The following is a 19,937-nucleotide window of genomic DNA, read 5'->3' as shown; positions in this document are numbered from 1 at the left end:
ACGATTTGTCAATAACAAATAATGCGCCTGAGTTCGACCGAAAAGTATGATTTTGTGTGTCTTGGGATAAGAACCGAATGCGAATTCTGCCGTGCGCCTACATTTTACGGGCGCCAACGGCCATACCATGTTGACTACACCGGTTCTCGTCCGATCACCGAAGTTAAGCAACATCGGGCCCGGTTAGTACTTGGATGGGTGACCGCCTGGGAACACCGGGTGCTGTTGGCCGCCCTTTATTTACTTGTTTTTTTATATACAGCCACCCCTGCCAGCCCTGTTTCCATACGACCTTTCTGAAGTGACAAAGATACTTCCTTAAGCATTTTAAACTACTGTAATGACCATAAGGTATGAAATTGCAGTAAATATCTCAGTTTGAGGGAGAATGTGCTAACCAAGTTCGCCAGGAAGTCTTTGAAAACGACAAAACAGTACGAATCGGCAGATATGTTCTGAAATACGTCAGCGCCTGTTGTTGTGTAGCGGTGTACAATTCCTACTTCGATATGTAATCATAAATTTATTCTTTCGTCTCGTCTCGTCATCTCCTGCAGACGTTTCTTGTGCTTGCGCTGTTATATGGGCCACGACCCGAGCGGCAGCGAGCGGCAGTCGAGCAAAGTCGGGACAAGTCGGGACGGGGCGGGGACAGGGACAGCGATAGGAATGGTGCGGATGCACTGCAAATTACGCAAACATCTCGTCTGAGGCGGAGGCGAGGCGAGGAAGCTCACATCGCCAGCAGTGGCGCCCTCCAACAAGACACTGCCACACGCCGCACAGGCCATACGCCGGTCGGCCGCGCGCCAGCCATCCACTGGACACCAGGGACAAGATGCGTCTTCCGCGAGTGTCGAAGGCTGCACGCGCCCAGCGGATGACAGGAGGTGCCACGAGCAGCTGTGCGTCTCACACACGCGGCGGCGCGCCCGCTAACTCGGCAGTCGCTCCGCTGGCACGTCGGATTGCGGAAGGAAGTGCTTACAATTACAATTCTGTTCATGTTTTGTTGTAAAGATGTTATCTTGTAACGATTTAATGTTAAAAAATAAATGTATAAATTTAACAAAAAATAAAAAAAACTACGAAGCGCGTCCTTCCGGTGCATAATTTTTGGAACTCAGGATTGCATTCGCGCTAACCCGACGATTTGTCAATAACAAATAATGCGCCTGAGTTCGACCGAAAAGTATGATTTTGTGTGTCTTGGGATAAGAACCGAATGCGAATTCTGCCGTGCGCCTACATTTTACGGGCGCCAACGGCCATACCATGTTGACTACACCGGTTCTCGTCCGATCACCGAAGTTAAGCAACATCGGGCCCGGTTAGTACTTGGATGGGTGACCGCCTGGGAACACCGGGTGCTGTTGGCCGCCCTTTATTTACTTGTTTTTTTATATACAGCCACCCCTGCCAGCCCTGTTTCCATACGACCTTTCTGAAGTGACAAAGATACTTCCTTAAGCATTTTAAACTACTGTAATGACCATAAGGTATGAAATTGCAGTAAATATCTCAGTTTGAGGGAGAATGTGCTAACCAAGTTCGCCAGGAAGTCTTTGAAAACGACAAAACAGTACGAATCGGCAGATATGTTCTGAAATACGTCAGCGCCTGTTGTTGTGTAGCGGTGTACAATTCCTACTTCGATATGTAATCATAAATTTATTCTTTCGTCTCGTCTCGTCATCTCCTGCAGACGTTTCTTGTGCTTGCGCTGTTATATGGGCCACGACCCGAGCGGCAGCGAGCGGCAGTCGAGCAAAGTCGGGACAAGTCGGGACGGGGCGGGGACAGGGACAGCGATAGGAATGGTGCGGATGCACTGCAAATTACGCAAACATCTCGTCTGAGGCGGAGGCGAGGCGAGGAAGCTCACATCGCCAGCAGTGGCGCCCTCCAACAAGACACTGCCACACGCCGCACAGGCCATACGCCGGTCGGCCGCGCGCCAGCCATCCACTGGACACCAGGGACAAGATGCGTCTTCCGCGAGTGTCGAAGGCTGCACGCGCCCAGCGGATGACAGGAGGTGCCACGAGCAGCTGTGCGTCTCACACACGCGGCGGCGCGCCCGCTAACTCGGCAGTCGCTCCGCTGGCACGTCGGATTGCGGAAGGAAGTGCTTACAATTACAATTCTGTTCATGTTTTGTTGTAAAGATGTTATCTTGTAACGATTTAATGTTAAAAAATAAATGTATAAATTTAACAAAAAATAAAAAAAACTACGAAGCGCGTCCTTCCGGTGCATAATTTTTGGAACTCAGGATTGCATTCGCGCTAACCCGACGATTTGTCAATAACAAATAATGCGCCTGAGTTCGACCGAAAAGTATGATTTTGTGTGTCTTGGGATAAGAACCGAATGCGAATTCTGCCGTGCGCCTACATTTTACGGGCGCCAACGGCCATACCATGTTGACTACACCGGTTCTCGTCCGATCACCGAAGTTAAGCAACATCGGGCCCGGTTAGTACTTGGATGGGTGACCGCCTGGGAACACCGGGTGCTGTTGGCCGCCCTTTATTTACTTGTTTTTTTATATACAGCCACCCCTGCCAGCCCTGTTTCCATACGACCTTTCTGAAGTGACAAAGATACTTCCTTAAGCATTTTAAACTACTGTAATGACCATAAGGTATGAAATTGCAGTAAATATCTCAGTTTGAGGGAGAATGTGCTAACCAAGTTCGCCAGGAAGTCTTTGAAAACGACAAAACAGTACGAATCGGCAGATATGTTCTGAAATACGTCAGCGCCTGTTGTTGTGTAGCGGTGTACAATTCCTACTTCGATATGTAATCATAAATTTATTCTTTCGTCTCGTCTCGTCATCTCCTGCAGACGTTTCTTGTGCTTGCGCTGTTATATGGGCCACGACCCGAGCGGCAGCGAGCGGCAGTCGAGCAAAGTCGGGACAAGTCGGGACGGGGCGGGGACAGGGACAGCGATAGGAATGGTGCGGATGCACTGCAAATTACGCAAACATCTCGTCTGAGGCGGAGGCGAGGCGAGGAAGCTCACATCGCCAGCAGTGGCGCCCTCCAACAAGACACTGCCACACGCCGCACAGGCCATACGCCGGTCGGCCGCGCGCCAGCCATCCACTGGACACCAGGGACAAGATGCGTCTTCCGCGAGTGTCGAAGGCTGCACGCGCCCAGCGGATGACAGGAGGTGCCACGAGCAGCTGTGCGTCTCACACACGCGGCGGCGCGCCCGCTAACTCGGCAGTCGCTCCGCTGGCACGTCGGATTGCGGAAGGAAGTGCTTACAATTACAATTCTGTTCATGTTTTGTTGTAAAGATGTTATCTTGTAACGATTTAATGTTAAAAAATAAATGTATAAATTTAACAAAAAATAAAAAAAACTACGAAGCGCGTCCTTCCGGTGCATAATTTTTGGAACTCAGGATTGCATTCGCGCTAACCCGACGATTTGTCAATAACAAATAATGCGCCTGAGTTCGACCGAAAAGTATGATTTTGTGTGTCTTGGGATAAGAACCGAATGCGAATTCTGCCGTGCGCCTACATTTTACGGGCGCCAACGGCCATACCATGTTGACTACACCGGTTCTCGTCCGATCACCGAAGTTAAGCAACATCGGGCCCGGTTAGTACTTGGATGGGTGACCGCCTGGAACACCGGGTGCTGTTGGCCGCCCTTTATTTACTTGTTTTTTTATATACAGCCACCCCTGCCAGCCCTGTTTCCATACGACCTTTCTGAAGTGACAAAGATACTTCCTTAAGCATTTTAAACTACTGTAATGACCATAAGGTATGAAATTGCAGTAAATATCTCAGTTTGAGGAGAATGTGCTAACCAAGTTCGCCAGGAAGTCTTTGAAAACGACAAAACAGTACGAATCGGCAGATATGTTCTGAAATACGTCAGCGCCTGTTGTTGTGTAGCGGTGTACAATTCCTACTTCGATATGTAATCATAAATTTATTCTTTCGTCTCGTCTCGTCATCTCCTGCAGACGTTTCTTGTGCTTGCGCTGTTATATGGGCCACGACCCGAGCGGCAGCGAGCGGCAGTCGAGCAAAGTCGGGACAAGTCGGGACGGGGCGGGGACAGGGACAGCGATAGGAATGGTGCGGATGCACTGCAAATTACGCAAACATCTCGTCTGAGGCGGAGGCGAGGCGAGGAAGCTCACATCGCCAGCAGTGGCGCCCTCCAACAAGACACTGCCACACGCCGCACAGGCCATACGCCGGTCGGCCGCGCGCCAGCCATCCACTGGACACCAGGGACAAGATGCGTCTTCCGCGAGTGTCGAAGGCTGCACGCGCCCAGCGGATGACAGGAGGTGCCACGAGCAGCTGTGCGTCTCACACACGCGGCGGCGCGCCCGCTAACTCGGCAGTCGCTCCGCTGGCACGTCGGATTGCGGAAGGAAGTGCTTACAATTACAATTCTGTTCATGTTTTGTTGTAAAGATGTTATCTTGTAACGATTTAATGTTAAAAAATAAATGTATAAATTTAACAAAAAATAAAAAAAACTACGAAGCGCGTCCTTCCGGTGCATAATTTTTGGAACTCAGGATTGCATTCGCGCTAACCCGACGATTTGTCAATAACAAATAATGCGCCTGAGTTCGACCGAAAAGTATGATTTTGTGTGTCTTGGGATAAGAACCGAATGCGAATTCTGCCGTGCGCCTACATTTTACGGGCGCCAACGGCCATACCATGTTGACTACACCGGTTCTCGTCCGATCACCGAAGTTAAGCAACATCGGGCCCGGTTAGTACTTGGATGGGTGACCGCCTGGGAACACCGGGTGCTGTTGGCCGCCCTTTATTTACTTGTTTTTTTATATACAGCCACCCCTGCCAGCCCTGTTTCCATACGACCTTTCTGAAGTGACAAAGATACTTCCTTAAGCATTTTAAACTACTGTAATGACCATAAGGTATGAAATTGCAGTAAATATCTCAGTTTGAGGGAGAATGTGCTAACCAAGTTCGCCAGGAAGTCTTTGAAAACGACAAAACAGTACGAATCGGCAGATATGTTCTGAAATACGTCAGCGCCTGTTGTTGTGTAGCGGTGTACAATTCCTACTTCGATATGTAATCATAAATTTATTCTTTCGTCTCGTCTCGTCATCTCCTGCAGACGTTTCTTGTGCTTGCGCTGTTATATGGGCCACGACCCGAGCGGCAGCGAGCGGCAGTCGAGCAAAGTCGGGACAAGTCGGGACGGGGCGGGGACAGGGACAGCGATAGGAATGGTGCGGATGCACTGCAAATTACGCAAACATCTCGTCTGAGGCGGAGGCGAGGCGAGGAAGCTCACATCGCCAGCAGTGGCGCCCTCCAACAAGACACTGCCACACGCCGCACAGGCCATACGCCGGTCGGCCGCGCGCCAGCCATCCACTGGACACCAGGGACAAGATGCGTCTTCCGCGAGTGTCGAAGGCTGCACGCGCCCAGCGGATGACAGGAGGTGCCACGAGCAGCTGTGCGTCTCACACACGCGGCGGCGCGCCCGCTAACTCGGCAGTCGCTCCGCTGGCACGTCGGATTGCGGAAGGAAGTGCTTACAATTACAATTCTGTTCATGTTTTGTTGTAAAGATGTTATCTTGTAACGATTTAATGTTAAAAAATAAATGTATAAATTTAACAAAAAATAAAAAAAACTACGAAGCGCGTCCTTCCGGTGCATAATTTTTGGAACTCAGGATTGCATTCGCGCTAACCCGACGATTTGTCAATAACAAATAATGCGCCTGAGTTCGACCGAAAAGTATGATTTTGTGTGTCTTGGGATAAGAACCGAATGCGAATTCTGCCGTGCGCCTACATTTTACGGGCGCCAACGGCCATACCATGTTGACTACACCGGTTCTCGTCCGATCACCGAAGTTAAGCAACATCGGGCCCGGTTAGTACTTGGATGGGTGACCGCCTGGGAACACCGGGTGCTGTTGGCCGCCCTTTATTTACTTGTTTTTTTATATACAGCCACCCCTGCCAGCCCTGTTTCCATACGACCTTTCTGAAGTGACAAAGATACTTCCTTAAGCATTTTAAACTACTGTAATGACCATAAGGTATGAAATTGCAGTAAATATCTCAGTTTGAGGGAGAATGTGCTAACCAAGTTCGCCAGGAAGTCTTTGAAAACGACAAAACAGTACGAATCGGCAGATATGTTCTGAAATACGTCAGCGCCTGTTGTTGTGTAGCGGTGTACAATTCCTACTTCGATATGTAATCATAAATTTATTCTTTCGTCTCGTCTCGTCATCTCCTGCAGACGTTTCTTGTGCTTGCGCTGTTATATGGGCCACGACCCGAGCGGCAGCGAGCGGCAGTCGAGCAAAGTCGGGACAAGTCGGGACGGGGCGGGGACAGGGACAGCGATAGGAATGGTGCGGATGCACTGCAAATTACGCAAACATCTCGTCTGAGGCGGAGGCGAGGCGAGGAAGCTCACATCGCCAGCAGTGGCGCCCTCCAACAAGACACTGCCACACGCCGCACAGGCCATACGCCGGTCGGCCGCGCGCCAGCCATCCACTGGACACCAGGGACAAGATGCGTCTTCCGCGAGTGTCGAAGGCTGCACGCGCCCAGCGGATGACAGGAGGTGCCACGAGCAGCTGTGCGTCTCACACACGCGGCGGCGCGCCCGCTAACTCGGCAGTCGCTCCGCTGGCACGTCGGATTGCGGAAGGAAGTGCTTACAATTACAATTCTGTTCATGTTTTGTTGTAAAGATGTTATCTTGTAACGATTTAATGTTAAAAAATAAATGTATAAATTTAACAAAAAATAAAAAAAACTACGAAGCGCGTCCTTCCGGTGCATAATTTTTGGAACTCAGGATTGCATTCGCGCTAACCCGACGATTTGTCAATAACAAATAATGCGCCTGAGTTCGACCGAAAAGTATGATTTTGTGTGTCTTGGGATAAGAACCGAATGCGAATTCTGCCGTGCGCCTACATTTTACGGGCGCCAACGGCCATACCATGTTGACTACACCGGTTCTCGTCCGATCACCGAAGTTAAGCAACATCGGGCCCGGTTAGTACTTGGATGGGTGACCGCCTGGGAACACCGGGTGCTGTTGGCCGCCCTTTATTTACTTGTTTTTTTATATACAGCCACCCCTGCCAGCCCTGTTTCCATACGACCTTTCTGAAGTGACAAAGATACTTCCTTAAGCATTTTAAACTACTGTAATGACCATAAGGTATGAAATTGCAGTAAATATCTCAGTTTGAGGGAGAATGTGCTAACCAAGTTCGCCAGGAAGTCTTTGAAAACGACAAAACAGTACGAATCGGCAGATATGTTCTGAAATACGTCAGCGCCTGTTGTTGTGTAGCGGTGTACAATTCCTACTTCGATATGTAATCATAAATTTATTCTTTCGTCTCGTCTCGTCATCTCCTGCAGACGTTTCTTGTGCTTGCGCTGTTATATGGGCCACGACCCGAGCGGCAGCGAGCGGCAGTCGAGCAAAGTCGGGACAAGTCGGGACGGGGCGGGGACAGGGACAGCGATAGGAATGGTGCGGATGCACTGCAAATTACGCAAACATCTCGTCTGAGGCGGAGGCGAGGCGAGGAAGCTCACATCGCCAGCAGTGGCGCCCTCCAACAAGACACTGCCACACGCCGCACAGGCCATACGCCGGTCGGCCGCGCGCCAGCCATCCACTGGACACCAGGGACAAGATGCGTCTTCCGCGAGTGTCGAAGGCTGCACGCGCCCAGCGGATGACAGGAGGTGCCACGAGCAGCTGTGCGTCTCACACACGCGGCGGCGCGCCCGCTAACTCGGCAGTCGCTCCGCTGGCACGTCGGATTGCGGAAGGAAGTGCTTACAATTACAATTCTGTTCATGTTTTGTTGTAAAGATGTTATCTTGTAACGATTTAATGTTAAAAAATAAATGTATAAATTTAACAAAAAATAAAAAAAACTACGAAGCGCGTCCTTCCGGTGCATAATTTTTGGAACTCAGGATTGCATTCGCGCTAACCCGACGATTTGTCAATAACAAATAATGCGCCTGAGTTCGACCGAAAAGTATGATTTTGTGTGTCTTGGGATAAGAACCGAATGCGAATTCTGCCGTGCGCCTACATTTTACGGGCGCCAACGGCCATACCATGTTGACTACACCGGTTCTCGTCCGATCACCGAAGTTAAGCAACATCGGGCCCGGTTAGTACTTGGATGGGTGACCGCCTGGGAACACCGGGTGCTGTTGGCCGCCCTTTATTTACTTGTTTTTTTATATACAGCCACCCCTGCCAGCCCTGTTTCCATACGACCTTTCTGAAGTGACAAAGATACTTCCTTAAGCATTTTAAACTACTGTAATGACCATAAGGTATGAAATTGCAGTAAATATCTCAGTTTGAGGGAGAATGTGCTAACCAAGTTCGCCAGGAAGTCTTTGAAAACGACAAAACAGTACGAATCGGCAGATATGTTCTGAAATACGTCAGCGCCTGTTGTTGTGTAGCGGTGTACAATTCCTACTTCGATATGTAATCATAAATTTATTCTTTCGTCTCGTCTCGTCATCTCCTGCAGACGTTTCTTGTGCTTGCGCTGTTATATGGGCCACGACCCGAGCGGCAGCGAGCGGCAGTCGAGCAAAGTCGGGACAAGTCGGGACGGGGCGGGGACAGGGACAGCGATAGGAATGGTGCGGATGCACTGCAAATTACGCAAACATCTCGTCTGAGGCGGAGGCGAGGCGAGGAAGCTCACATCGCCAGCAGTGGCGCCCTCCAACAAGACACTGCCACACGCCGCACAGGCCATACGCCGGTCGGCCGCGCGCCAGCCATCCACTGGACACCAGGGACAAGATGCGTCTTCCGCGAGTGTCGAAGGCTGCACGCGCCCAGCGGATGACAGGAGGTGCCACGAGCAGCTGTGCGTCTCACACACGCGGCGGCGCGCCCGCTAACTCGGCAGTCGCTCCGCTGGCACGTCGGATTGCGGAAGGAAGTGCTTACAATTACAATTCTGTTCATGTTTTGTTGTAAAGATGTTATCTTGTAACGATTTAATGTTAAAAAATAAATGTATAAATTTAACAAAAAATAAAAAAAACTACGAAGCGCGTCCTTCCGGTGCATAATTTTTGGAACTCAGGATTGCATTCGCGCTAACCCGACGATTTGTCAATAACAAATAATGCGCCTGAGTTCGACCGAAAAGTATGATTTTGTGTGTCTTGGGATAAGAACCGAATGCGAATTCTGCCGTGCGCCTACATTTTACGGGCGCCAACGGCCATACCATGTTGACTACACCGGTTCTCGTCCGATCACCGAAGTTAAGCAACATCGGGCCCGGTTAGTACTTGGATGGGTGACCGCCTGGGAACACCGGGTGCTGTTGGCCGCCCTTTATTTACTTGTTTTTTTATATACAGCCACCCCTGCCAGCCCTGTTTCCATACGACCTTTCTGAAGTGACAAAGATACTTCCTTAAGCATTTTAAACTACTGTAATGACCATAAGGTATGAAATTGCAGTAAATATCTCAGTTTGAGGGAGAATGTGCTAACCAAGTTCGCCAGGAAGTCTTTGAAAACGACAAAACAGTACGAATCGGCAGATATGTTCTGAAATACGTCAGCGCCTGTTGTTGTGTAGCGGTGTACAATTCCTACTTCGATATGTAATCATAAATTTATTCTTTCGTCTCGTCTCGTCATCTCCTGCAGACGTTTCTTGTGCTTGCGCTGTTATATGGGCCACGACCCGAGCGGCAGCGAGCGGCAGTCGAGCAAAGTCGGGACAAGTCGGGACGGGGCGGGGACAGGGACAGCGATAGGAATGGTGCGGATGCACTGCAAATTACGCAAACATCTCGTCTGAGGCGGAGGCGAGGCGAGGAAGCTCACATCGCCAGCAGTGGCGCCCTCCAACAAGACACTGCCACACGCCGCACAGGCCATACGCCGGTCGGCCGCGCGCCAGCCATCCACTGGACACCAGGGACAAGATGCGTCTTCCGCGAGTGTCGAAGGCTGCACGCGCCCAGCGGATGACAGGAGGTGCCACGAGCAGCTGTGCGTCTCACACACGCGGCGGCGCGCCCGCTAACTCGGCAGTCGCTCCGCTGGCACGTCGGATTGCGGAAGGAAGTGCTTACAATTACAATTCTGTTCATGTTTTGTTGTAAAGATGTTATCTTGTAACGATTTAATGTTAAAAAATAAATGTATAAATTTAACAAAAAATAAAAAAAACTACGAAGCGCGTCCTTCCGGTGCATAATTTTTGGAACTCAGGATTGCATTCGCGCTAACCCGACGATTTGTCAATAACAAATAATGCGCCTGAGTTCGACCGAAAAGTATGATTTTGTGTGTCTTGGGATAAGAACCGAATGCGAATTCTGCCGTGCGCCTACATTTTACGGGCGCCAACGGCCATACCATGTTGACTACACCGGTTCTCGTCCGATCACCGAAGTTAAGCAACATCGGGCCCGGTTAGTACTTGGATGGGTGACCGCCTGGGAACACCGGGTGCTGTTGGCCGCCCTTTATTTACTTGTTTTTTTATATACAGCCACCCCTGCCAGCCCTGTTTCCATACGACCTTTCTGAAGTGACAAAGATACTTCCTTAAGCATTTTAAACTACTGTAATGACCATAAGGTATGAAATTGCAGTAAATATCTCAGTTTGAGGGAGAATGTGCTAACCAAGTTCGCCAGGAAGTCTTTGAAAACGACAAAACAGTACGAATCGGCAGATATGTTCTGAAATACGTCAGCGCCTGTTGTTGTGTAGCGGTGTACAATTCCTACTTCGATATGTAATCATAAATTTATTCTTTCGTCTCGTCTCGTCATCTCCTGCAGACGTTTCTTGTGCTTGCGCTGTTATATGGGCCACGACCCGAGCGGCAGCGAGCGGCAGTCGAGCAAAGTCGGGACAAGTCGGGACGGGGCGGGGACAGGGACAGCGATAGGAATGGTGCGGATGCACTGCAAATTACGCAAACATCTCGTCTGAGGCGGAGGCGAGGCGAGGAAGCTCACATCGCCAGCAGTGGCGCCCTCCAACAAGACACTGCCACACGCCGCACAGGCCATACGCCGGTCGGCCGCGCGCCAGCCATCCACTGGACACCAGGGACAAGATGCGTCTTCCGCGAGTGTCGAAGGCTGCACGCGCCCAGCGGATGACAGGAGGTGCCACGAGCAGCTGTGCGTCTCACACACGCGGCGGCGCGCCCGCTAACTCGGCAGTCGCTCCGCTGGCACGTCGGATTGCGGAAGGAAGTGCTTACAATTACAATTCTGTTCATGTTTTGTTGTAAAGATGTTATCTTGTAACGATTTAATGTTAAAAAATAAATGTATAAATTTAACAAAAAATAAAAAAAACTACGAAGCGCGTCCTTCCGGTGCATAATTTTTGGAACTCAGGATTGCATTCGCGCTAACCCGACGATTTGTCAATAACAAATAATGCGCCTGAGTTCGACCGAAAAGTATGATTTTGTGTGTCTTGGGATAAGAACCGAATGCGAATTCTGCCGTGCGCCTACATTTTACGGGCGCCAACGGCCATACCATGTTGACTACACCGGTTCTCGTCCGATCACCGAAGTTAAGCAACATCGGGCCCGGTTAGTACTTGGATGGGTGACCGCCTGGGAACACCGGGTGCTGTTGGCCGCCCTTTATTTACTTGTTTTTTTATATACAGCCACCCCTGCCAGCCCTGTTTCCATACGACCTTTCTGAAGTGACAAAGATACTTCCTTAAGCATTTTAAACTACTGTAATGACCATAAGGTATGAAATTGCAGTAAATATCTCAGTTTGAGGGAGAATGTGCTAACCAAGTTCGCCAGGAAGTCTTTGAAAACGACAAAACAGTACGAATCGGCAGATATGTTCTGAAATACGTCAGCGCCTGTTGTTGTGTAGCGGTGTACAATTCCTACTTCGATATGTAATCATAAATTTATTCTTTCGTCTCGTCTCGTCATCTCCTGCAGACGTTTCTTGTGCTTGCGCTGTTATATGGGCCACGACCCGAGCGGCAGCGAGCGGCAGTCGAGCAAAGTCGGGACAAGTCGGGACGGGGCGGGGACAGGGACAGCGATAGGAATGGTGCGGATGCACTGCAAATTACGCAAACATCTCGTCTGAGGCGGAGGCGAGGCGAGGAAGCTCACATCGCCAGCAGTGGCGCCCTCCAACAAGACACTGCCACACGCCGCACAGGCCATACGCCGGTCGGCCGCGCGCCAGCCATCCACTGGACACCAGGGACAAGATGCGTCTTCCGCGAGTGTCGAAGGCTGCACGCGCCCAGCGGATGACAGGAGGTGCCACGAGCAGCTGTGCGTCTCACACACGCGGCGGCGCGCCCGCTAACTCGGCAGTCGCTCCGCTGGCACGTCGGATTGCGGAAGGAAGTGCTTACAATTACAATTCTGTTCATGTTTTGTTGTAAAGATGTTATCTTGTAACGATTTAATGTTAAAAAATAAATGTATAAATTTAACAAAAAATAAAAAAAACTACGAAGCGCGTCCTTCCGGTGCATAATTTTTGGAACTCAGGATTGCATTCGCGCTAACCCGACGATTTGTCAATAACAAATAATGCGCCTGAGTTCGACCGAAAAGTATGATTTTGTGTGTCTTGGGATAAGAACCGAATGCGAATTCTGCCGTGCGCCTACATTTTACGGGCGCCAACGGCCATACCATGTTGACTACACCGGTTCTCGTCCGATCACCGAAGTTAAGCAACATCGGGCCCGGTTAGTACTTGGATGGGTGACCGCCTGGGAACACCGGGTGCTGTTGGCCGCCCTTTATTTACTTGTTTTTTTATATACAGCCACCCCTGCCAGCCCTGTTTCCATACGACCTTTCTGAAGTGACAAAGATACTTCCTTAAGCATTTTAAACTACTGTAATGACCATAAGGTATGAAATTGCAGTAAATATCTCAGTTTGAGGGAGAATGTGCTAACCAAGTTCGCCAGGAAGTCTTTGAAAACGACAAAACAGTACGAATCGGCAGATATGTTCTGAAATACGTCAGCGCCTGTTGTTGTGTAGCGGTGTACAATTCCTACTTCGATATGTAATCATAAATTTATTCTTTCGTCTCGTCTCGTCATCTCCTGCAGACGTTTCTTGTGCTTGCGCTGTTATATGGGCCACGACCCGAGCGGCAGCGAGCGGCAGTCGAGCAAAGTCGGGACAAGTCGGGACGGGGCGGGGACAGGGACAGCGATAGGAATGGTGCGGATGCACTGCAAATTACGCAAACATCTCGTCTGAGGCGGAGGCGAGGCGAGGAAGCTCACATCGCCAGCAGTGGCGCCCTCCAACAAGACACTGCCACACGCCGCACAGGCCATACGCCGGTCGGCCGCGCGCCAGCCATCCACTGGACACCAGGGACAAGATGCGTCTTCCGCGAGTGTCGAAGGCTGCACGCGCCCAGCGGATGACAGGAGGTGCCACGAGCAGCTGTGCGTCTCACACACGCGGCGGCGCGCCCGCTAACTCGGCAGTCGCTCCGCTGGCACGTCGGATTGCGGAAGGAAGTGCTTACAATTACAATTCTGTTCATGTTTTGTTGTAAAGATGTTATCTTGTAACGATTTAATGTTAAAAAATAAATGTATAAATTTAACAAAAAATAAAAAAAACTACGAAGCGCGTCCTTCCGGTGCATAATTTTTGGAACTCAGGATTGCATTCGCGCTAACCCGACGATTTGTCAATAACAAATAATGCGCCTGAGTTCGACCGAAAAGTATGATTTTGTGTGTCTTGGGATAAGAACCGAATGCGAATTCTGCCGTGCGCCTACATTTTACGGGCGCCAACGGCCATACCATGTTGACTACACCGGTTCTCGTCCGATCACCGAAGTTAAGCAACATCGGGCCCGGTTAGTACTTGGATGGGTGACCGCCTGGGAACACCGGGTGCTGTTGGCCGCCCTTTATTTACTTGTTTTTTTATATACAGCCACCCCTGCCAGCCCTGTTTCCATACGACCTTTCTGAAGTGACAAAGATACTTCCTTAAGCATTTTAAACTACTGTAATGACCATAAGGTATGAAATTGCAGTAAATATCTCAGTTTGAGGGAGAATGTGCTAACCAAGTTCGCCAGGAAGTCTTTGAAAACGACAAAACAGTACGAATCGGCAGATATGTTCTGAAATACGTCAGCGCCTGTTGTTGTGTAGCGGTGTACAATTCCTACTTCGATATGTAATCATAAATTTATTCTTTCGTCTCGTCTCGTCATCTCCTGCAGACGTTTCTTGTGCTTGCGCTGTTATATGGGCCACGACCCGAGCGGCAGCGAGCGGCAGTCGAGCAAAGTCGGGACAAGTCGGGACGGGGCGGGGACAGGGACAGCGATAGGAATGGTGCGGATGCACTGCAAATTACGCAAACATCTCGTCTGAGGCGGAGGCGAGGCGAGGAAGCTCACATCGCCAGCAGTGGCGCCCTCCAACAAGACACTGCCACACGCCGCACAGGCCATACGCCGGTCGGCCGCGCGCCAGCCATCCACTGGACACCAGGGACAAGATGCGTCTTCCGCGAGTGTCGAAGGCTGCACGCGCCCAGCGGATGACAGGAGGTGCCACGAGCAGCTGTGCGTCTCACACACGCGGCGGCGCGCCCGCTAACTCGGCAGTCGCTCCGCTGGCACGTCGGATTGCGGAAGGAAGTGCTTACAATTACAATTCTGTTCATGTTTTGTTGTAAAGATGTTATCTTGTAACGATTTAATGTTAAAAAATAAATGTATAAATTTAACAAAAAATAAAAAAAACTACGAAGCGCGTCCTTCCGGTGCATAATTTTTGGAACTCAGGATTGCATTCGCGCTAACCCGACGATTTGTCAATAACAAATAATGCGCCTGAGTTCGACCGAAAAGTATGATTTTGTGTGTCTTGGGATAAGAACCGAATGCGAATTCTGCCGTGCGCCTACATTTTACGGGCGCCAACGGCCATACCATGTTGACTACACCGGTTCTCGTCCGATCACCGAAGTTAAGCAACATCGGGCCCGGTTAGTACTTGGATGGGTGACCGCCTGGGAACACCGGGTGCTGTTGGCCGCCCTTTATTTACTTGTTTTTTTATATACAGCCACCCCTGCCAGCCCTGTTTCCATACGACCTTTCTGAAGTGACAAAGATACTTCCTTAAGCATTTTAAACTACTGTAATGACCATAAGGTATGAAATTGCAGTAAATATCTCAGTTTGAGGGAGAATGTGCTAACCAAGTTCGCCAGGAAGTCTTTGAAAACGACAAAACAGTACGAATCGGCAGATATGTTCTGAAATACGTCAGCGCCTGTTGTTGTGTAGCGGTGTACAATTCCTACTTCGATATGTAATCATAAATTTATTCTTTCGTCTCGTCTCGTCATCTCCTGCAGACGTTTCTTGTGCTTGCGCTGTTATATGGGCCACGACCCGAGCGGCAGCGAGCGGCAGTCGAGCAAAGTCGGGACAAGTCGGGACGGGGCGGGGACAGGGACAGCGATAGGAATGGTGCGGATGCACTGCAAATTACGCAAACATCTCGTCTGAGGCGGAGGCGAGGCGAGGAAGCTCACATCGCCAGCAGTGGCGCCCTCCAACAAGACACTGCCACACGCCGCACAGGCCATACGCCGGTCGGCCGCGCGCCAGCCATCCACTGGACACCAGGGACAAGATGCGTCTTCCGCGAGTGTCGAAGGCTGCACGCGCCCAGCGGATGACAGGAGGTGCCACGAGCAGCTGTGCGTCTCACACACGCGGCGGCGCGCCCGCTAACTCGGCAGTCGCTCCGCTGGCACGTCGGATTGCGGAAGGAAGTGCTTACAATTACAATTCTGTTCATGTTTTGTTGTAAAGATGTTATCTTGTAACGATTTAATGTTAAAAAATAAATGTATAAATTTAACAAAAAATAAAAAAAACTACGAAGCGCGTCCTTCCGGTGCATAATTTTTGGAACTCAGGATTGCATTCGCGCTAACCCGACGATTTGTCAATAACAAATAATGCGCCTGAGTTCGACCGAAAAGTATGATTTTGTGTGTCTTGGGATAAGAACCGAATGCGAATTCTGCCGTGCGCCTACATTTTACGGGCGCCAACGGCCATACCATGTTGACTACACCGGTTCTCGTCCGATCACCGAAGTTAAGCAACATCGGGCCCGGTTAGTACTTGGATGGGTGACCGCCTGGGAACACCGGGTGCTGTTGGCCGCCCTTTATTTACTTGTTTTTTTATATACAGCCACCCCTGCCAGCCCTGTTTCCATACGACCTTTCTGAAGTGACAAAGATACTTCCTTAAGCATTTTAAACTACTGTAATGACCATAAGGTATGAAATTGCAGTAAATATCTCAGTTTGAGGGAGAATGTGCTAACCAAGTTCGCCAGGAAGTCTTTGAAAACGACAAAACAGTACGAATCGGCAGATATGTTCTGAAATACGTCAGCGCCTGTTGTTGTGTAGCGGTGTACAATTCCTACTTCGATATGTAATCATAAATTTATTCTTTCGTCTCGTCTCGTCATCTCCTGCAGACGTTTCTTGTGCTTGCGCTGTTATATGGGCCACGACCCGAGCGGCAGCGAGCGGCAGTTGAGCAAAGTCGGGACAAGTCGGGACGGGGCGGGGACAGGGACAGCGATAGGAATGGTGCGGATGCACTGCAAATTACGCAAACATCTCGTCTGAGGCGGAGGCGAGGCGAGGAAGCTCACATCGCCAGCAGTGGCGCCCTCCAACAAGACACTGCCACACGCCGCACAGGCCATACGCCGGTCGGCCGCGCGCCAGCCATCCACTGGACACCAGGGACAAGATGCGTCTTCCGCGAGTGTCGAAGGCTGCACGCGCCCAGCGGATGACAGGAGGTGCCACGAGCAGCTGTGCGTCTCACACACGCGGCGGCGCGCCCGCTAACTCGGCAGTCGCTCCGCTGGCACGTCGGATTGCGGAAGGAAGTGCTTACAATTACAATTCTGTTCATGTTTTGTTGTAAAGATGTTATCTTGTAACGATTTAATGTTAAAAAATAAATGTATAAATTTAACAAAAAATAAAAAAAACTACGAAGCGCGTCCTTCCGGTGCATAATTTTTGGAACTCAGGATTGCATTCGCGCTAACCCGACGATTTGTCAATAACAAATAATGCGCCTGAGTTCGACCGAAAAGTATGATTTTGTGTGTCTTGGGATAAGAACCGAATGCGAATTCTGCCGTGCGCCTACATTTTACGGGCGCCAACGGCCATACCATGTTGACTACACCGGTTCTCGTCCGATCACCGAAGTTAAGCAACATCGGGCCCGGTTAGTACTTGGATGGGTGACCGCCTGGGAACACCGGGTGCTGTTGGCCGCCCTTTATTTACTTGTTTTTTTATATACAGCCACCCCTGCCAGCCCTGTTTCCATACGACCTTTCTGAAGTGACAAAGATACTTCCTTAAGCATTTTAAACTACTGTAATGACCATAAGGTATGAAATTGCAGTAAATATCTCAGTTTGAGGGAGAATGTGCTAACCAAGTTCGCCAGGAAGTCTTTGAAAACGACAAAACAGTACGAATCGGCAGATATGTTCTGAAATACGTCAGCGCCTGTTGTTGTGTAGCGGTGTACAATTCCTACTTCGATATGTAATCATAAATTTATTCTTTCGTCTCGTCTCGTCATCTCCTGCAGACGTTTCTTGTGCTTGCGCTGTTATATGGGCCACGACCCGAGCGGCAGCGAGCGGCAGTCGAGCAAAGTCGGGACAAGTCGGGACGGGGCGGGGACAGGGACAGCGATAGGAATGGTGCGGATGCACTGCAAATTACGCAAACATCTCGTCTGAGGCGGAGGCGAGGCGAGGAAGCTCACATCGCCAGCAGTGGCGCCCTCCAACAAGACACTGCCACACGCCGCACAGGCCATACGCCGGTCGGCCGCGCGCCAGCCATCCACTGGACACCAGGGACAAGATGCGTCTTCCGCGAGTGTCGAAGGCTGCACGCGCCCAGCGGATGACAGGAGGTGCCACGAGCAGCTGTGCGTCTCACACACGCGGCGGCGCGCCCGCTAACTCGGCAGTCGCTCCGCTGGCACGTCGGATTGCGGAAGGAAGTGCTTACAATTACAATTCTGTTCATGTTTTGTTGTAAAGATGTTATCTTGTAACGATTTAATGTTAAAAAATAAATGTATAAATTTAACAAAAAATAAAAAAAACTACGAAGCGCGTCCTTCCGGTGCATAATTTTTGGAACTCAGGATTGCATTCGCGCTAACCCGACGATTTGTCAATAACAAATAATGCGCCTGAGTTCGACCGAAAAGTATGATTTTGTGTGTCTTGGGATAAGAACCGAATGCGAATTCTGCCGTGCGCCTACATTTTACGGGCGCCAACGGCCATACCATGTTGACTACACCGGTTCTCGTCCGATCACCGAAGTTAAGCAACATCGGGCCCGGTTAGTACTTGGATGGGTGACCGCCTGGGAACACCGGGTGCTGTTGGCCGCCCTTTATTTACTTGTTTTTTTATATACAGCCACCCCTGCCAGCCCTGTTTCCATACGACCTTTCTGAAGTGACAAAGATACTTCCTTAAGCATTTTAAACTACTGTAATGACCATAAGGTATGAAATTGCAGTAAATATCTCAGTTTGAGGGAGAATGTGCTAACCAAGTTCGCCAGGAAGTCTTTGAAAACGACAAAACAGTACGAATCGGCAGATATGTTCTGAAATACGTCAGCGCCTGTTGTTGTGTAGCGGTGTACAATTCCTACTTCGATATGTAATCATAAATTTATTCTTTCGTCTCGTCTCGTCATCTCCTGCAGACGTTTCTTGTGCTTGCGCTGTTATATGGGCCACGACCCGAGCGGCAGCGAGCGGCAGTCGAGCAAAGTCGGGACAAGTCGGGACGGGGCGGGGACAGGGACAGCGATAGGAATGGTGCGGATGCACTGCAAATTACGCAAACATCTCGTCTGAGGCGGAGGCGAGGCGAGGAAGCTCACATCGCCAGCAGTGGCGCCCTCCAACAAGACACTGCCACACGCCGCACAGGCCATACGCCGGTCGGCCGCGCGCCAGCCATCCACTGGACACCAGGGACAAGATGCGTCTTCCGCGAGTGTCGAAGGCTGCACGCGCCCAGCGGATGACAGGAGGTGCCACGAGCAGCTGTGCGTCTCACACACGCGGCGGCGCGCCCGCTAACTCGGCAGTCGCTCCGCTGGCACGTCGGATTGCGGAAGGAAGTGCTTACAATTACAATTCTGTTCATGTTTTGTTGTAAAGATGTTATCTTGTAACGATTTAATGTTAAAAAATAAATGTATAAATTTAACAAAAAATAAAAAAAACTACGAAGCGCGTCCTTCCGGTGCATAATTTTTGGAACTCAGGATTGCATTCGCGCTAACCCGACGATTTGTCAATAACAAATAATGCGCCTGAGTTCGACCGAAAAGTATGATTTTGTGTGTCTTGGGATAAGAACCGAATGCGAATTCTGCCGTGCGCCTACATTTTACGGGCGCCAACGGCCATACCATGTTGACTACACCGGTTCTCGTCCGATCACCGAAGTTAAGCAACATCGGGCCCGGTTAGTACTTGGATGGGTGACCGCCTGGGAACACCGGGTGCTGTTGGCCGCCCTTTATTTACTTGTTTTTTTATATACAGCCACCCCTGCCAGCCCTGTTTCCATACGACCTTTCTGAAGTGACAAAGATACTTCCTTAAGCATTTTAAACTACTGTAATGACCATAAGGTATGAAATTGCAGTAAATATCTCAGTTTGAGGGAGAATGTGCTAACCAAGTTCGCCAGGAAGTCTTTGAAA

At 50.2% G+C, this 19,937-nt stretch overlaps 18 non-coding genes across 18 annotated transcripts; all 18 read left to right on the top strand.

The window, feature by feature from the left end:
- Positions 1-112: 112 nt before the first annotated feature.
- LOC126226353 (5S ribosomal RNA) lies at positions 113-231 on the top strand. Its single transcript, XR_007543899.1, has one exon. It is a non-coding gene; the product is annotated as a 5S ribosomal RNA (ribosomal RNA).
- A 1,029-nt stretch (positions 232-1,260) lies between these two features.
- On the top strand, positions 1,261-1,379 carry LOC126226352 (5S ribosomal RNA). The gene has a single exon (XR_007543898.1). It is a non-coding gene; the product is annotated as a 5S ribosomal RNA (ribosomal RNA).
- A 1,029-nt stretch (positions 1,380-2,408) lies between these two features.
- On the top strand, positions 2,409-2,527 carry LOC126226350 (5S ribosomal RNA). The gene has a single exon (XR_007543897.1). It is a non-coding gene; the product is annotated as a 5S ribosomal RNA (ribosomal RNA).
- Positions 2,528-3,556: 1,029 nt separating this feature from the next.
- LOC126226354 (5S ribosomal RNA) lies at positions 3,557-3,674 on the top strand. The gene has a single exon (XR_007543900.1). It is a non-coding gene; the product is annotated as a 5S ribosomal RNA (ribosomal RNA).
- A 1,028-nt stretch (positions 3,675-4,702) lies between these two features.
- Positions 4,703-4,821, top strand: LOC126226349 (5S ribosomal RNA). The gene has a single exon (XR_007543896.1). It is a non-coding gene; the product is annotated as a 5S ribosomal RNA (ribosomal RNA).
- A 1,029-nt stretch (positions 4,822-5,850) lies between these two features.
- LOC126226347 (5S ribosomal RNA) lies at positions 5,851-5,969 on the top strand. The gene has a single exon (XR_007543894.1). It is a non-coding gene; the product is annotated as a 5S ribosomal RNA (ribosomal RNA).
- Positions 5,970-6,998: 1,029 nt separating this feature from the next.
- Positions 6,999-7,117, top strand: LOC126226346 (5S ribosomal RNA). The gene has a single exon (XR_007543893.1). It is a non-coding gene; the product is annotated as a 5S ribosomal RNA (ribosomal RNA).
- Positions 7,118-8,146: 1,029 nt separating this feature from the next.
- LOC126226345 (5S ribosomal RNA) lies at positions 8,147-8,265 on the top strand. Its single transcript, XR_007543892.1, has one exon. It is a non-coding gene; the product is annotated as a 5S ribosomal RNA (ribosomal RNA).
- Positions 8,266-9,294: 1,029 nt separating this feature from the next.
- LOC126226344 (5S ribosomal RNA) lies at positions 9,295-9,413 on the top strand. The gene has a single exon (XR_007543891.1). It is a non-coding gene; the product is annotated as a 5S ribosomal RNA (ribosomal RNA).
- A 1,029-nt stretch (positions 9,414-10,442) lies between these two features.
- On the top strand, positions 10,443-10,561 carry LOC126226343 (5S ribosomal RNA). Its single transcript, XR_007543890.1, has one exon. It is a non-coding gene; the product is annotated as a 5S ribosomal RNA (ribosomal RNA).
- Positions 10,562-11,590: 1,029 nt separating this feature from the next.
- LOC126226342 (5S ribosomal RNA) lies at positions 11,591-11,709 on the top strand. Its single transcript, XR_007543889.1, has one exon. It is a non-coding gene; the product is annotated as a 5S ribosomal RNA (ribosomal RNA).
- A 1,029-nt stretch (positions 11,710-12,738) lies between these two features.
- Positions 12,739-12,857, top strand: LOC126226341 (5S ribosomal RNA). Its single transcript, XR_007543888.1, has one exon. It is a non-coding gene; the product is annotated as a 5S ribosomal RNA (ribosomal RNA).
- A 1,029-nt stretch (positions 12,858-13,886) lies between these two features.
- Positions 13,887-14,005, top strand: LOC126226339 (5S ribosomal RNA). The gene has a single exon (XR_007543887.1). It is a non-coding gene; the product is annotated as a 5S ribosomal RNA (ribosomal RNA).
- A 1,029-nt stretch (positions 14,006-15,034) lies between these two features.
- LOC126226338 (5S ribosomal RNA) lies at positions 15,035-15,153 on the top strand. Its single transcript, XR_007543886.1, has one exon. It is a non-coding gene; the product is annotated as a 5S ribosomal RNA (ribosomal RNA).
- A 1,029-nt stretch (positions 15,154-16,182) lies between these two features.
- Positions 16,183-16,301, top strand: LOC126226337 (5S ribosomal RNA). The gene has a single exon (XR_007543885.1). It is a non-coding gene; the product is annotated as a 5S ribosomal RNA (ribosomal RNA).
- A 1,029-nt stretch (positions 16,302-17,330) lies between these two features.
- Positions 17,331-17,449, top strand: LOC126226335 (5S ribosomal RNA). The gene has a single exon (XR_007543883.1). It is a non-coding gene; the product is annotated as a 5S ribosomal RNA (ribosomal RNA).
- A 1,029-nt stretch (positions 17,450-18,478) lies between these two features.
- On the top strand, positions 18,479-18,597 carry LOC126226334 (5S ribosomal RNA). Its single transcript, XR_007543882.1, has one exon. It is a non-coding gene; the product is annotated as a 5S ribosomal RNA (ribosomal RNA).
- A 1,029-nt stretch (positions 18,598-19,626) lies between these two features.
- On the top strand, positions 19,627-19,745 carry LOC126226333 (5S ribosomal RNA). Its single transcript, XR_007543881.1, has one exon. It is a non-coding gene; the product is annotated as a 5S ribosomal RNA (ribosomal RNA).
- Positions 19,746-19,937: the final 192 nt, after the last annotated feature.

Source organism: Schistocerca nitens, unplaced genomic scaffold (assembly GCF_023898315.1).
Source record: "Schistocerca nitens isolate TAMUIC-IGC-003100 unplaced genomic scaffold, iqSchNite1.1 HiC_scaffold_302, whole genome shotgun sequence".
Classification (NCBI taxonomy): domain Eukaryota; kingdom Metazoa; phylum Arthropoda; class Insecta; order Orthoptera; family Acrididae; genus Schistocerca; species Schistocerca nitens.
Note: the sequence above shows the minus strand (reverse complement) of the source record. Positions and strands in the feature narration are given on the sequence as shown.